General features: G+C 46.2%; 1 protein-coding gene across 6 annotated transcripts in view; it reads left to right on the top strand.

Moving 5' to 3' along the window:
• Positions 1–15,359, top strand: part of LOC135368464 (cell adhesion molecule Dscam1-like) — a 183,204-nt gene that overhangs the window by 24,166 nt on the left and 143,679 nt on the right. The window contains exon 2 of one of the 6 annotated variants that reach the window (XM_064601757.1): positions 2,538–2,566. The exons of the other annotated variants lie outside the window; for them this stretch is intronic. The gene's annotated coding sequence lies outside the window, so the exon portion shown is untranslated. The remainder of the gene's footprint in view (positions 1–2,537; positions 2,567–15,359) is intronic. 6 annotated transcript variants of the gene reach the window in all.

The following is a 15,359-nucleotide window of genomic DNA, read 5'->3' as shown; positions in this document are numbered from 1 at the left end:
CGTTGAGTATGTGTGCGAGGATATACGTACGTATGCATTCGTTACGGTTTGCTGACTGCGCAGTTTCTTCGAACGGGATATCGCGTTTTTTTGAATCCGTACCCTCGAAGACGAGCATTTTCTGGTTGTCAGACTGTTCGTTGAAGGAATACGTGTCGAAGGAAGATAGTTCTGTTGTAGAAAGAAGGAAGGTTGGAGTCTTGGCCGTCGATCTGAGCATTAACGCAGAACACGATCTTGTGCTTGTCTCGCGAAGTTTAAGCGTAACATTGCAAACGTTCATGGGAAAGTGTAATCTATGATGATGCCTATAATCTCCATGACCCCGGGATGATGTTCTTGAATTAGCCCATTAAGCCCCAAGTCGCCTTCCTGGGTTAGGAATTCTGTAAGACTTTTTGTAATTTAGTAAGAAAGTTTGCAAGAAGTTTCGGTTGTAGAATGGTAACTGGGAGTAGATATACACGTAAGGCGAGTCAGTTTATTTGTGTCGCGACATGCTGCACGACCCCCACTCCTTCCTGCTGTCCTCTCTCCATCTGTCCACATCTGTACGCCGCTCATAGCCACAGTTGCTTCGCGGCGCTAACACCCAATCAAAACAAACAGAAAAAAAAAACATGCTGCACACGTCTCAGGGTATGACTGCGGATAACTTCGACCACCTGAGGTTCCCTAACGCGCACACCGTAAATATTCTATACACGGTGCTGGAAACAATGCTTACTTCTCCCACATTGCTACCGTCCTCCAGATCTGGAAGATACGAACACAGAAGGAGTAACAGGTTTCGCGGGACATGCTATGTGGCGGGGTCCTAGATATAGGGTGCCGAAGTGTTGCGCGCAAAATGTACAAGTTATATGGGCACATCATGCTACCTAACTGGTACTATATGTTTGATCGATTTATTGATCGGTAAAAGAGAAAAACGGAGTTGTTAGTCCCAAACTACTCGGGACTGGCTACTCCAGGACGCGTTATTAAATGTTAAATGCCGTTAAATGTTTGACAAGCCGCTCTCTGTACCTCTCATTCTAGCTCCCCTTCGTGATTCGTTAAAATACAACCGCGTAATGTATAACGAACATAAGCGACACAGCTGCAGATACAACGAACCACGCCCAACGCACGGCATCATTACAACAGCATTCCACGACATCCTACCCCGGATGTTCACCCAGCTATATGCGAAACATTCTGAGATCCCAGCATTTGTGAATGCAACGTTGGCACCCTGCATAACTGTAACCACGTGTGGCAATGGAATGTACTCATTAAAGTTTGTATTCCCGCACGTGAAAGCTCATACTTGCTAACAATGAAATGCAATCTCGAAGGTAACGCCGCGGTGCACGCGTACTGGGACGTTGAAGCAACTGAATGGGGCTCGGAATTTATTGTCGGAAGGAAAAGCTGTTTCATTTGCATAATAGCAGTCGTATGTATGCTACGCTGTACCATTCTGCTTTTGCTTTTTAACAGGATAAGAAACAGAACGCAAGCACTGGCAGGTGTAGCTTTATTTAAATTTTTTGACTACGCGGAAAGGTTCAATTTTCTCGTCTGATTTGCAAGAAAGTGGTCGCACTCCTTGCGAGAACTTTTACGTATGCAAAGCTTTTCAAACGGGTGAATGATACACTTTCAAAAGAAAGGGTCCTAGTCAAAGACTGGATGTAGCCTATGGCTTCCCTGGAACCTACCGATAAAAAAAAATTGGAGTTAGGGATCAATCACTCTCACAGTGTCCGTGACGGAAAGTGTAGGTCAGAAGCCGAAGTTATCATAGCATTGAAGAGCCTTGGCCACGTATGTCACGTACTGGGGCTCTAAACACCGCAGATACTCTCGATGAATCTACCAACAAACCAGCAAACAGAAGAGTGCCTGTCTGCCCACAGGGGTACCGAGGTACCGGGGTAGTATACCCACATAAAAGACGATGGCTAAGGCTGAAGAGACGGTGTACGCGAATAGGGGACAAGAGAAGGTTTCCGCCATTCTATACAACTTGTCCTCACCAGTAACTCTTTGATGTGGCCAATCCAGTGAACTGCATTCCTACCTACACAATGGCACATTCGCATTTCATGTAAGCTCGGTTGAATATTATGGTCGCCCGTGGTCTGGACAGAGCTGACAGGATCAATCTCAAAGAAAGGTAATTTAGACTAAGTAGTTAGTTCGTCAGCAAATTAGTAAAACAAAAGTAAAGTAAATTAAAGTAATGTACCAACTATGCTTACGGTTACTGATCAACGCAGACGTTTACCCCTCGCCTTTGTCACCACGTAATCGATAATCGAGTCGATAATCATCAAGTTCACTGTGACTTCAGTCACGACTTCAGGCTGTTAGCTAAAGCAAACAAGTTGCTGGCTACGGTACTGAATATGACACCTACCGGTGTGAACTTCTGGTATTTATTTTATCTCAATCGACCTATCTTCCTACAGGCATGTAGACAACCCTTACGTGTAATACACACTACCATTACCACTTTCATTATTATCCATCTTCCGTATGTCTTTCAGATGGACCACGTGGCGTCAACCAGTGTCCGGTAAATATCCCTTTCGATTTGTTCTTTTGAATCTTTCCGGGCCAACAGCGAAGGCATCGTTTAAAATTGTCGGTCTCATGAGGAGCTATAGTGGTTTCCAAGAGTAAATTTCATTGCTACTCCTCTCGTATAGCGCCACGTCGCGGAGAGGGCACTGTACCAGCGAAGATAGCTACAAGCAGTGCCGTTACCGAAATATAGTATCGCGATACCGATACTCGTTACTTGAGTAAAAAGTAGCGAAATATCGATATCGATACTTCCTGTTAAGGTAACGAAGTACCGCTACCATTACTAAAAAGGTAACGCGGTACTTTACCCGATACTTTTGGTGAAAACACGAAGAAGTTGCATGAAATCTGCAACATCGAAATCTCGCTTAGTGATGCGCATAGGGTGCCGCACCAGTGGCGAAACATTCCACTGCATCATCATTATACTTATTTCTTGTTGTTACGTGATGAGCATTCCATTTGGGCCAGCACTCCGAATTGGGGGAGGAGTTTTGCAACAAAAAAGCAGAACATTTATCATACAGCTTAGAAACTTGGGTTGACTTTTAGCAATAGCTGGCCCGCAAATCATAGCGCGTTTTCCTGTAAACGGTTCTCCACAGGCACTGAGCGGACGACCTGCCGAAGCACTATAGAACTGCTGTGTTCATTTTTTTTTTTAAGTCAGGTGAACGTTCGGAAAGCTGGCTTTGTCACTGTCCGCACTAGACGGTCCCCTGACAATGAATAAAGGTAAGAATTATAAGTGGTGGGAGCACTATAAAAGTGTCGGTATCGGTAACGATACCGAGATCGCGCTGCTATAAATTTGTAATACTTTGCCGATACCGATTTTCTTTCAAAAGCATCGCGGTCCGCACTTCGATACCGAAAAAGAGTATCCGGGTAATAGCGTTACGTACAACACTGGCTACAAGCGCGTGCCTGGAACGGAAGACAAACCTCTCGTGGTGCGCAGTAAATTGAAACGGAAGGCTTTTACGTCGGCACGACGTCCTACAAGACACCTTCTACGGAGGCCATGGTGCGGTTCTCTTTCCTAACCTGTGGTCAGTTTTGGAAAATTAATAACGATAATAATTTGTGGCTTTACGCCGGGAGATAACTAGACAGCAGTGAGACAGCTGTTGGAATAGAGCGAGGAATCTGTCATCTGTAAATCATCTGTTGTTTGTCATCAACATCATCATCACTATCATCATCCTCGTCATCGTTCCACGAGTTTTCCACCAATGTAACTGGTACAAGTGATGCTGGCCTCACACTAGTGAAGCCGGAATCTGTATTTTATTTTCCCTTCAAACCAATCAATCAATCAATCAGTCAATCAATCAAAGAAGACTGCTGTAGTGTCGCATGACTGTAAGTAGTGAAATTGAAAACATTTGACCTATCAATGCCCAGAATGTACAGGTGCGTCAGCTTGTTCATGTCTTGTGACAACCAGGCAGTATTGAAGATCACGTATACAATAATACATTTTTCGTTCAATTTTCATTTTTTTCGGTTTATGGGAGTACATAGTCGATTTGTCGTGTGACGAATTCAATCTCCCCCTACTTTTTTTTCGTCAACGTCAACAACATAAACATCTTCCAATGAACAGTGATGAAAAAAACAACAAAAAAAAACGTGATTCCGCAACAGAAGTCACAAACACACTCCACCGCAAAATCGAATTCCACTTCAGTTCTCAAACTAGCCAATATCCGATATATTGACTCCGAACCGGGCCGTGAATTAGATACAGATGATCCTTCGACCCCGGGAAACATTCCAACAGGAAAATAACAACAGAAACGTTTCCTATCCACCATCATTCTCATTACGGAGGACACAGGTGCCAGGAATGCCGGGCACAAATAGGGGGAATTTGATCGGGACGCTGGAAGGACCAGCCGGAGATCGTTACGTAAAACTGCGTTAAAAACAACGACAACGCATCGGAGATGTCCACTTCGCTGGATTGTGCCATCATACTGAGAACGGCGCAATTTGTTGGTAGGTCCAATCGCTCGCGTGGAATGTGTCCTTGCAATACGACGAACGAGGGAAACGTAGGCGAAGAGGTGGGGGTGGGGGGGTGTTGAATTACGAATGTGGCGACGCGTGGCGGTGGGATGTGACCCTAATTTCGCTGCCCTTTTGTAACGGGAGAAAAGAACGTGGACGATGTCGCTTCTGTGATGGCATGACTTCAACGTGTAAGTTGATATTTATTTATTCGTGTTTACGGTTTTCGCTTTGCGACTCTGTGTGTGGCGCCGTGGAAAATTAGCTTGTGTGACAGGGAAATGGGGGAAGCGCGCGGGGCCGAGAAGGAGCGGTGTTGAGCTTGGGGAGTTTTATAGGAGTATGGAAAGCGTTAGGGATGTTGCGCATAAAAATATACGCGGGATTTGTGTTTGTTGTTTGTGCGTTGAGAGTGTTAAGCGTGTTTGACAGGGAAGGAGCAGAGAACAAACAACGGGAAAAGGAGCGTGAAGTGAGAGGACGCGTACGTTGAACTCCGTTAATTAAGGACGGCTAGTATTCAACTCGTAATTATAACAGCACAATCTACTGAAAGTTGGAGGGCGTAGGAATAGACCTGTTTTTTGTGGGCCAGGTAACGCGAGTGAGCAGCAACGTCAGCGCCTCAAAATATGCGACGCGCAGTAGTTTAGCAGACGACGTGGCACTTTCAAATACATGGTCTCGAGTTGTTCGCACTTGGCAAGATGCCTCGCTTTTTCTGTGGATTTCCTACACGTTTTGTAGCTATCTCCTTGACGCATACCGCTCGAAACACCACGCAGAATCAGCTGATCAAACTCTGTTGGAATCCGTGGCCGCTTGGGCCCGAAATGGCGCTGTGCAAACTTTGCTGCAACAGCCCTATGGATGCGTAAATCAAGGTCGTTTTTTTTTTCCTTGGACAAATCTGCGAAATGAAGCACCGTACAGATAAGACACCTGCCACCCAATGGGGGAAAACGTGATAACGCCTACTCAAACAATGTAGGCTGCGACGCGTACGTTGTCTCGTAACATATCGCAAGAGATCATATCATGAATCAGTGGGACAAGTCACTACCGTTGGGAGGCATGGTGCGAGATGGACGAGAGAACAGCAAGAACACAGGGTGCTTTTATCGGTGATATCATTGCGCGAACATCAGAAGGGTTGGCAGTTACCAATGGAGATACAGCCTTTGGAGATAGTCAGGAAGAGGGGCGGGGGGGGGGGGGGGCAGAGATTCTTCAATCTATGCATATGAGACGAATTCAACATCGTGCATGAACACTGCACCTGTTAACCTGTCTGCATGGAACCTTGTTGGAATTCCTGGGACTTCATGATAGAGAACAGTCTATAGACAAGTGCGAGGGCGAGCACCGTGAGTCAGGAGGGATAGTGTTTTGTAAAGAGAAAAAAAGAAAACAACTTGCCCATTCGTATGTGTGGTTGACGGCGTACGTATCAAGTTTCGGAAACTGTGCTGCTTAGTTACAAGAGATGAAAGACAATGCAAAAAAAAAAAAAAAAATAGAGAAGAAAGTGTAAAAAGAAAAGTGTAAATATAAAAAAGAAACACGCGTTGTATGTGGGTCATGGTTCTTACCTGCACTTGCATATGCTCCAATGAGTACTGCCGCACCCTGTCGAAGGGTAGTCGGGTAATCAGCTACATATTTCATCCGTACATTCGGCACAATATTAGACGTGTTCGAGCTGCAATATAATAGATGAGATCCGGTGTCTTAAATCGAAGCGATACAGAGACAAGACGAATCAATTTGCAATATTATTATAGTCAGCTCATTATTACGGAACCCGACTACACGAAATTAGTTTATTACTCTCAGAACTTCGTCTCTCGAAACTAGTTTCCCTACCTATAGGTGATGATGATGATTGAATGAAAAAAAAAAAGGGGATTGTAGCCCTCATCAAAGGTGCTTTCAACGATCCGATAGCCTTTAGCGGAACGCAATTAATTGAAAAGGAATATGGCTTTCGCATAGATGCTTTCGTCGTCCACAGGATGGCGGCATGTCCCAGAGGCTGTGCACATCGCATCGAGATGCTTCTTGCTTCTTCCCTCTAGGGTTACCTCTCATATAGTTCCGCGCTGTCATTTCCGTTATGACAGCTTTCGACATGATCACTCTGAGAGGTCAATTACTTTCCGCCTTCTCGGGTGTACACTCCCTGACAGGACTGTATGATCCACACGAGAGCTCATGCGAAAATGTCACAAGAGCGCGAAGACTGCACACCTGAAGAGACAGGGAAAGAAGGGAAAGGCATGGTGGAGAAGAGGACTTTGAGCAGCAGCTTCCTACTGGGCAATGCCTCTACGGTCTTTCGCCCCCCCCCCCCCTTCTTCCAGCGAGAGGAGCTTGGCTGAAGAATCGATTAAGGAAATAGAGGGGCAGCGCTGACAAAGTTTACCTTGTGTGTAGTTGATATAGTGCCTGTATGGCTCTTGTGACAAAACTCTTGGCACAAAGTCTGTACAAGGGTTTCTTGTTTCTGTTTTTGTGGCGCGAGAAACGATTTCATGTTTTTGGGTAGAACTGGCTCGAAAAGTGATTCGCACAAACTGAAATTAGCTGTTAGTTGAGTTAGTTAGTGAGGTTTCGGAATGGTAAAGCGCAGGGCACACTGGACACAAGCGAAGAACCCAAGAGGGCGACCCCAAGTATCAACTAGGTTTCACTGAAGGTCATCATCCGCAATCATATGTGCTCGAATGTGGATACAGGGTCTTTGTAACCAAATCAGTTACGAGTAATGCAAGTTCAGACAGAGCAATTCATGGCATATTATTCAAAACGATAAAACAGTGTAAAAACGTACGAGTAAGATTACACGTCATAGAAGAAACTTGTTTTCTTGGCGAGCAGGTGAACGGAAACTACGCTGATGCATGAACCTTTTTCAGTGCGGCGAATTTTTGCTGCTTCCACGGTCTCCCTTTATGAAACTGATCCTTCCCGCTGCCAGAGTACAATGTTGCATAATATTACTACGATATTAAATGGCGAAAAATAGCTTTTGTGTCCTTTAGGATACGCAGTAATGATAGTTAATGCACGATGTTAAAATTATCAGATAAAGCACAATGGACGCTTGGGGAATGACAATATTTATCCGTATAAACAAACTCTGAGGCCACTATACCTGGTCGTAAGTAAACCATGTGCAAGTTTGCTAAGTATTAGCCTACGCGTGTTGATTCATTGATTGATTGATTGGTTATGAAAATGAAAACAAATCGATATTGCTGCTGGCTATTACAGTGCATAAATACGGAGACTGTCGATGTTGAAACGAGATCTGACATGACCATACCATACTCATAGCCTAAGTACCATCTTTGTCAATTCCTGTGTCCATTTGTTCCTCGTTTAGGTCATCCACATGAAAGATAATTCCTGTTATCGAACAAGCATCATACGTAGTGTTGTCTGCGACGGGGAAGCATCGTGCAGTTCCATCTCGTGATACTATTTCTCGAGAGTAAACTAACTAATGGGAAGCTCCGTGCCTCGAAGCACGTTTCGCGAGCAGGAGAAATTTATCGATCGAAGAATCGATTAATCGATAATTCGATAGATTGGCAACAGAGCGTTTCAACCGTTATCTATATAAGCTGTGAATATAGGTCGCCCAGTCGTGAGACAGATGCTATGCACGCGCGTGTCCGATAGGTTACCGTTCGGGTACGGCAGGGTTGACGGTGGAAGCCTTGGTGGCGCACGTTGAGTGATACGGCTGGGTGTATCGATGAAAATTGGCGGAAGTTGTTGCTTAAAAGAAGTGATGGGAGACGGGAAATGGGCGTGAAAGCGAACTGATGCAAAAAAAAAAAAAAAAAAAAGGAAGAAGATACAAGGAACGCCTTACAAAAGAGATTAGTCTATAATGGTACCGGGCAAAGGCACAGTGAAGTACCCGGGTTCGAATCCCGGTGCCGGCTGTGCTGTCTGGGATTTTCCCTGGGTTTTCCAGCAGACTTTCCAGACGAATGTCTGCATAGTTCCCCTTGAAGTCGGCCCAGGACGCATACTAACCCCCTCCCTGTCCCCCACTCCTTCCTGCTGGCCTCTCTCCATCTGTCCACGTCTGTACACCGCTCGTAACAACAGTTGCTCCGCAGCGTTAACACTGAATAAAAAAAATTAAATTGTAGAACTGTAACTGTTTTGAATTCCTTATTAAATATATTCTGAACCGAACTGAAAGAGAATGTCAAACCAAAAGGGAAGAAGTCTGTGCGCGCTAGCCGCTTAAATTAGCAGCAACAACTCGGATAAAAAGAATGTATTTGTCGTGCGACGAATTCAATCTCTCCCTATTATTTTTTTGTCAACACCAACATCAACATCAAACCAGTGCTTCTGGGAGCACATATGCTCACACACATAAATACACGATGATCAGATTGGGCTGATGAATAACATGAGCCAGCCTCTCTTTCCGATTCCTAATGTTGCAGTCCTTGCGCGATACGTCTTACTGCAAACCCACACTTGAACGAAGCGGACACGGGAACGACCGGATTTTATGAGAAATACATGAGGCACATCCAGCTTGCGATGCGCACAGAGATGTAGAATATTTGTATGAATTCAATATTACGCTGGAGTAGCCAATGGTGCCATCGCCAAAGTAGAGCGTTCAAGACGTTGTCCATATCGTAAAGTATTTAGCGCGATGACAACGTGAAATATTTAATAAAGATTTTCTGCGCTTCGATTACCAGAGAGCGGGCATCTTCTCCATGTAAAATCCACGCGATGCGACGTTGGCGGTAAGAAAATGTATGAGGAACACTTTCCAGGTGATTTGCGCTCCTGAAAATTGAGATAAGGTAGCAGGGTTTAAAAACTGCAAAGCGGTATAGCGTTAATGTATGACAACGTTAGTAGGTAAATGGCGCTGTATAGAGAGTTATTTGAAAAGTAACTAAATACAGGGTGTTTGTTTTTATTCGTTACATAATTTTTATTAAGTAACTAGCGGAACAAAATATATGCCGTTTTTTTGCAGTTGAGTTATATGGCCAGGCGAACATTCTCTCGAAGAAAGTATGTAACTGTACAAGATCGCCAATTACCTAAAATTCATTAATGAGCTCTTTAATTAGGGGATTTCGCGCGAAAGCGATATAGCAGAACGGGAGATATTCCTCGTTGAAAGCTATGCCATGTTGAAGAAACGCTTATATGCGCACATGTGTTGAAATATCCATAGCTGAATTTCGCTATGCAATTTACACACACGCACACACATATATATGGGATGATGATGTGGTGGGTCATTCTCCGCCGTTATGGCGGTACACTGCCCCATTGCGCTTGTGGAAGGGATGAGAAAGTGATGATGATGGAAAGGTGTCCTATTAGAGTTCGTCCATTATTCCAGTGCTGGAGAGGAACTCAGCAACAGCTCGTAGGCCTTGCATCAGATGTAAGGTGTCCGACCATGGCCCGATAATTTGGCTAAGTCGAACTGGCGTTGATCGACGCGTTGGAGAGCAGTTTCCATGAGGGCACGCTCGCGCTCGTACTGTCCGCAGACCAGGAGGACGTGATGGAGGTCACCGCGCACACCACATGTGGAACAGAGGCTGGACGCGCCGACACCGAGGAGGTGTTTGAAAGCTGGTGTAAAAGCCACATTAAGTCTCATGCGGTGGAATACTGTGGTAAAGGAACGCGGCATTCGGCGGGGGAGAGTAAGGGACAATATGGGGTCAACGGAGTAAAGCAGAGAGTGGGTGGTGATGTCATGTTGCCATTGAGACTGCATCATGGGGCCAGTGAGACTTGAGACGAGGTAACGGCGATCCCCCCGAGACAAGATGATGGGGACACGGCGGGTGTACTGGTGCGTGCCTGTGGCTGTTCGATCTGCGTCCTCGTTTCCGCTGATGCCCACATGACCCGGGATGCACTGGAAGCCGATAGAGTGGCCCTGTGCGCTTGCTTTCTTGTATACTTGTAGAATTTCAATGACCACAGTCCCCGCAAAGTCCCATAGTTGCCACACATTGCAGCGTAGATCTGGAATCCGTAAAGACGACCCAGGAGCGAACGGAGCTGTCAGTAATTTTCCGCAAGGCGAAAAGAATAGTATAAAGCTCACCGCATGTTGAGATGTTTTATGTGAGAGATGATGGTCATCTGAAATTGACTCGGAGGGAATGCCAAAGGCAGACGACGAACTTCGAAAGGAAAGTTATACCCCTGTCACACGGGCATTTCGATCCTTCTCGAATCCGATCTGCATCGAACTTCCCGAGCACGCTCGAGTACTGACGCTGCTACACGGCCACTTTCAATGCGCATTGAATGGTTGACTTGTGCAAATGAATAAACGGGACTCATTAATTTCGCGTTTCCTATATAACAGCGATATTAGTGGTAATTCATCGTATACCGATGTAAGCATCATTTGTAGCTTCGCGCGCATGTCCGTCTTAAGTTATGACAGTTCACCGGGGTTGAGGATGCAAATGGCGGCCGTCGAGCCGTCTTGAAATTCTCAATCCTGTTATGGGAACTGTCTTGAGTCAAGCAGGATCAAAGTTCGATCCTGCTTGGAAGCGGCCGTGTAGCACCATCCGATCTGCATTGGGTTCAAGCAGGTTCGGTCGAGCAGGATCGAAAATGCCCGTGTGACAGGGGTATTAGGTAGCAAGCAAGCTGGTGGTGACGATCCATGACGAACTTCCCCTAGTGGTTGAGCCGTCGGTGAAAACTGCGGTGGAAGTCTCATAACACGAGCTCATCATATCGAGAGTGAACTGCTTCGTCACGCATGCAGCGACGTTGCCTTTCTTCCCTGTTAGCCCAGGCACCGACAGGGAGATGCAGGGCGTCGGAAAAGTCCAAGGGGGAGTGCTGGGAGCTGTGGGTGCGACGACAAAGTCACGTATGCTTGTCTTCAGTTGAGAGACACATGGGTGTACGCTGCTGTGCTTGCGTGTCCGGAGCTGCCTAACTAGCGGATGCCGCCGATGGTGAGCTAGAAGGCGGAGGTGCTGCCGACACGTCTCTCTGTAGCGAAGCACTTCAAGCGGGGCTTCCTTAGCCTCAGCAATGACCATATGGGTTTCTGCCGCCCGAGGGACTCCCAAGCACACTCGGAGACTGCGCGCCAGGAGGCACTGAAGCTTATGGACTGAGGAAGGTGGAAGGCCATTCAACACAGGCAAGCTGTATGCAAGTGACCCGCGAACCAAAGCTCGGTGGACGGCCAAAAGCGACGCCAGGGCACTGCCCCACTTCATGCATGCCAGATGCCTGATCACCGCAATCCACCGGTGGACCTTGGCTTCCAAGCTCGCTATGTGCTTCACCCAAGACAGCCTGGCGTCTACCGTGACACCTAGGAAACGATAGAAAGATGCACTTCTCAGCTGTACACCAGCAACTGAAAGAGGGAAGGGATGCATGTTCCTTCTCGTAAACGGGAGTACCACGGACTTTACAGTTCTAGATGTCCATGCTGGTCGTTGCGACGTAGTGCTCAATAGTGTTCAAAGCGTGTTGCAGGCGCCGCTGGATGGCCGGACGGGATTTGCCGCTGGTCCAAACGCAGATGCAATCCGCGTAGATCGAAATTGACAGTTTCTTTCCAATGCGGCCCCGAAGACCCGCCATGGCCACGTTAAACAGAATTGGGCTCAATACGCTCCCATGTGGAACTCCATGATTCATCGATACATGCTCCGTATCCCCTTGATGGGTGCGAACGAATAGTTGCCTGCCATGGAGGAAGTCCTTAATCCATGAGAGAGCTCTGGAGGGTAGGCCGGCTTGGGTGAGGGGATGAAGAACGGAGGCGTGACTCACGGTGTCGTGAGTCGCGTTTAACATCAAGAAACGCAGCCACCACTGTCTTCTTACGCGCCATTGCTTCTTCCACCGACGTAATGAAGTCAAGAACAGAGTCCATGGAAGACCTGTGCTGGCGGAATCCTGACATTTCCTGCGGGAAGAAGGAGTGCCTCTCGAGCCACCACTCGATTCTGTGGAGGATCATGCGCTCCAACAACTTGCCAAGGCAGCTAGTCAAGCTCACTGGCCTGAAAGAAAAGAGAGCTGAGAGGGCGATTTTTCCGGCCTCCGTACTGGGACAACTCGCGCATGCGTGTTGAAATATCCATCCATCGCGGAAGTTCGCTATGCAAATTAGCCGAAACAAGAACTACGCACTTTCCGACCGCAGAAATAGCGAAAGGAAATCCACGTGAGAGGGTCACGTGCTTTGGAGCGATATAGCTGATTGGTGTGGGACGCTATCTGTTGGCCAGTTAGACCGCTCTCCGACCCAGATACGGAGAAGGTCGCGTCATTTCTGCGCTCGAAAAGCGCGTAGTTCTTGTTTCGGCTCATTTGCACGGATTGACAGCCGACCCCTTGACCTCAGACTCATTTTGGGACCATGGGACACACGAAAGCAGATGTCCGTCTTGCGACCCTTCATCAAATTCCTGCAAACTACCGGCCTGATCGACTCTCTCTAAAACCCTGTCAGCGTCGTCAGCATCATCTTCATCACCATCCTCTCATTTTCCCCCAATAGCAATGGGATAGCATTCTGCTCAATGAGCGGAAGTCATCCCCATATCATCGTCATCATGTATTTCTCTCTCTCTCTCTCTCATTTGCATAGCGAAATTCAGCGATGGATATTTCAACACGCATGCGCAGCATTTAAGCATTTCTTCCACATGGAAGAGCTTTCAACGAGGAATATATCCCGTTCTGCTATATCGCTTTTGCGCGAAATCCCCTAGTTAAAGAATTAATTAATGAATTTCAGGTAATTAATTATCTTGTAGTTACATACTTTGGGAATGTTCACCTGGCCATATAACTCAACTGCAAAAACGGCATGTATTTTGCTCTGCTAGTATATTTTATAAAATTTTGTAGCGAATAAAAAAAAAACACCCTGTATAATATCTACGTTTATTACGTGCTCTATCCCAATACAATTCGAAAACCACGATGGCTCCGAAGCAGCGCGTTTTTTATTTTCGTGGGACCCAGAAGTCGCTATCAAGAAGATTCAACGTATACACTCTCAGGAAGAGTCAAATGTCCGCACAGTTCCCCGTGAAGTCGACCCAGGACGCGCTGTCCCCCCGAGCAACATGTCGCCACCCCCCTCTCAAGAAGAGAGAATAATTTTGGAAGTAATTACGTCTCCTACTCCCCTAGATTGCAATGTCCCGCAGCAGTGTCCCTAACACTAGTCCCCAGACTTTGCATAAAGTTCCATGGAATTACTCCCGGAAGGGACCATTCCATGCGTACCGTTACGGTCACCACGCCGTGGGCCCTCTGCAATTGCGAATGCAGTCCAGGCCAACATTATCCCGAAGAAACAAATATGTTGTCAGGATACTGAGGAACTCCCGATCCATGAAAATATTAGTACAAAATGTACTCCCTTCACTTAAATATGACCAGAGATTATTAATATACATTGTATTGCACACGAAGGAAATAGGAGAAAATAGGGAGACGAGTTCAATTTCCCCCTTTTTCCCTTACAACCAAACAAACAGGAATAAATTTGGGTTTAGGAGTAACTAGTCCCCTCTTTGGGGACTAGTTGCGTTGATGCGTTGCCATAACCACTAGATGATGATTTTTATGATGACTACGGAAGTTTATGGTGCTCGGGGCGGGGAGATGAGTTGTAGTGATGGGGAGAAAAATTCAGGGTCGGGGAACTAAAATGGGGAACACTTGCAAATCTAGCGAACTAGCCCCCTATGATGCTCCTGTTTTCTCTCTGTCTATTAGAGTGTAGAAATACAAAACAAAGCTGCTAACCTCAAATTACCTTGCGCCTCCAAGACCAAAAGGCAAGCAGCATGAGTCGGCGAAATCGTGTCCCCCCCGCATTGCCACTGCACTTCCAGAAGCCTATTCGCTTTGACAGCTGCTCCCTGGGAAGTCAAGCGCGGCCGAAACGCAACCACGTCAAGTGCAGCACCTCGTCATATCTCGTTTCCTGTGGAAGCGACAACGTACATTTGCTGTCCCTGCCCAGCAACAAAGAAAGGAAACCCACGGGACTGGGCTGCAGCCACGGGAAGGTTTGCGAGGCCTTTGGGGAATCGGCAGAGTAGGTTGAGAGAGAAACGTGTTGTTGACGGGTTATCGACCGGAACGTTCTCCGTGATGGAGAAATAAATAAATAAATAAATAAAGTCGATCTCTTTTTTTTTCTACTGATCTTGATGGGCGCAATGGGACTTGTCTATGTACCATGATGTACAATATTACCTTTCAGTATGCAGTACATACTTACTTACTTATGAACATGAATACATACTTGAAGAGAGTTGTTATAATGTGAATGCACATGTGCATTGGCATGAGCTGCTATTCAGTGATATCGCCATCGCAATGTTCTCCTTAAACTTTTTCCAAACACCAGGAATAAATCCCCATCTGAAAAGGAATGCAGTTAACATAAAACAGGTCAACACATCACAATACAATAAGTGAGCCAAGTTTTGTGGTGATGTTTTCATCCATTCCGTTTCAAAGTGTATAGATTTGTGTAGTTTCCCTTCCCTTTCAGAATAACGCGTCCTGGAGTAGCCAGTCCCGAGGGGCTCGGGACTAACATCTCCATTTTTTTTCTTTTACAAACCAATCAATCAATCAATCAAGAAGAGAGTAAAACCAGCCAGTCAGAGAGACAATATGTGCCAATTACTACGTTCGCCTCAAAAATTTCCCTTCGTGAACTGAAT

The sequence above is a fragment of the Ornithodoros turicata genome, chromosome 9, assembly GCF_037126465.1.
Source record: "Ornithodoros turicata isolate Travis chromosome 9, ASM3712646v1, whole genome shotgun sequence".
In the NCBI taxonomy this organism is placed as follows: Eukaryota; Metazoa; Arthropoda; class Arachnida; order Ixodida; family Argasidae; genus Ornithodoros; species Ornithodoros turicata.
This window is presented reverse-complemented; position numbering and strand designations above follow the sequence as displayed.